This window comes from Aplysia californica, unplaced genomic scaffold (genome assembly GCF_000002075.1).
Source record: "Aplysia californica isolate F4 #8 unplaced genomic scaffold, AplCal3.0 scaffold00643, whole genome shotgun sequence".
In the NCBI taxonomy this organism is placed as follows: Eukaryota; Metazoa; Mollusca; class Gastropoda; order Aplysiida; family Aplysiidae; genus Aplysia; species Aplysia californica.
Genome location: NW_004797913.1, coordinates 73,210 through 75,709, shown reverse-complemented (window position 1 = coordinate 75,709; position 2,500 = coordinate 73,210).

The window sequence follows — 2,500 nt, the reverse complement described above, 5'->3', positions numbered from 1 at the left end:
CTTCCATATATGCATATATCATAATATAACAATTTTTAGCAAAAGCAGATAGATGACGAAAAACAAACAGAACTGTCAAGATTATAACAGCTTTCTGTGAAAACTCATATGATGTACAAAACGTATTCACGTAACTATTTGCCCTTCAGCTTTTATCTCCTTCCGCCAGTTCTTGGCAGACTGTTGCATCGATTCCAAGCATGGTATACCTTAACCATCCCTTATCTATGTCTATTTGCATAGCACTCACCAGAGAATTGAGCTGCATAGAAGATGGCCGACCTCCACATCAAAGGGATCGATGATGCTGAAAACAGCTTGCTATCACCCAGACGGTGTTAAATGATCCGTAGTGTTTTGGGTAAACCCAAGAGGCTTTAGATTCTTCGAGCTGTAGTCAAACAATGGAGCCATTAGAATACAATATCTTAACTGATCAATCTGGAGCGAGTGTAAGCGGGTTAAAAAATTTGGCCAAAAGAAATCTAGGATGCGTAGTGCCTGATGTGGAGAATTAGTTCATGTCCGTCTCTATGCTTTTGTTTCGTTTTGTTAATGTTTTTCAATATTGACAAAATTAAATGAACCGATTATTTTTATTAAGTGCAGAGTGAAGTGTTAACAATTCATAGAAGGCAGGCATGATAGATAGATAGATGGATAGATAGATAGATAGATAGATAGATAGATAGATAGATAGATAGATAGATAGATCGATGGATGAACGGACGGATGGACGTACGGACATACAGATAATCCGACAAAAGATAGACAGATAGATAGATAGACAAATAGAAGTTTTTATTTTCTGTTTCTAATTATCACATCTGGCTTAGGTGAACATGTTTACAATTCAGCTAAGCAGAAAAAATAACTCATCTTTGATTGGAAAACAGAACCTGGCAGGAATGTGATGATTGGAAATGGCAACATTCTGCTAAGCACGGAAAAATCTGCTAGTAATGTACTTACAGGCGAAGGTATGCCGAATGCGGAATTCGTCTAAGTCCAATGCGTCTATTGTGTCTGTAGTTTTTAGATTGTGGGTGCTTGACATTTAATCATCAGCGACTTCGAGAGCTTGTGAACTGACAGTTTTCACTTGCAAGCTAAAGCCCCTGTCTTTCTGAGAATAACGCTATGGGTGGTGGCGAGTTCTCTTGTACGGTTTGCCCCATCTTTCCTATCAAACATCTTTCGCCCTTATCTCTCCTCCTGCCTTTTCTGTTTGTTACTCTCTTGAAACGAACACTTCTAATCTTCCGTGCTTATATTATGACTTTAGTGTTTTGCAAGTGCCACAAAGCTCTTTCTAAAACAAAACGAACAACTCTGCTATGCAACAGGTTACAAACCTAATTTTGCAATGCAGATGTTTGGGGATTTTAAAATAATAATGTCAACTACACTAATGCAGATATCTTGGGTACATTGAAAATAGAAAAAAAATAGTTGACTCTGTAAACATTGAGTTCTCGTTTTGTAAAGCTGCCCTCGCTTTTTTTGTCAGTATCAGAATCAAGGTGCTTTTAGTCAGTTTGACGAATGCCATTTCGAAGTTAAATTGGCCCTCCGTGTTTTGTGTATTACTCATCCTGCCGCCCACATCTTGCTACTTCATTCATACTTCTCTGCTGGTATTCATTAATTTTGAAAGAGCAACCTTTCAAAGGTACGGTACACTGAATATTTACAATACTGGCTAACGCAATACCATAATACCCCAGGAAAAATAATAAAAACACATTTACTGTATTCATGAAAAGCTGAGCCTGAATGCTCAAAAGGAACAAAGATCACAATCTAAAAAAAGGAACAATGCTAGATTGTAAAAAACTCCCACCCGCTACTACGCATTTGTAAAATTATCGATTGTTAGGGATAGGAAAACCATCTGGGCCCAGCCGCGGCACTGGATGAGACGGCCTCTCCCCTGGGTGCGGTCTTCACAACATCACTTCGGAACGACAAAGCCCGTGATCAGAGGGTTAATAAGACGTGCAAACATGGCCGCTCGTGGAAGCTGCCGAACGTGACGTCAGAAATGGCGATCCTATCATTCGGGGAGAGGAGATCGGAGTCCGCAGGAAGTGATGACGGTTTTTTTTTTCACTTTGTAGATCTAGGAACTGGGCCCCCTCCGTAGGCTTGTACTAATAATATAAGTTTATGGGTCCCTTCGTTTTCTCAAACAATGACCTGGTATTGTTACGGTGTGCGATTTGTTAAAACATCCGTAACAGAAAAATTCGTAGCATTGGTTTGAAAGACAGTAGTAAAAGAGTATTTTTATTCCTTTACCGCTTTAATGTGCATTCATACATGCACACCGTTATGTTATCATTGAGGGTTGATGAAATTTTAATTGCTATTTGTATTGTTTTTGTGGTTGTTTGTTTTTAGGTGCTGTTTTTAATTGGCCTTTTTCTGCGTTGTTTTGTTTAGCTTCTAAACTGGGAAGCCTATCCATTTTTTGTAATAATTGTGTATATATTTATAT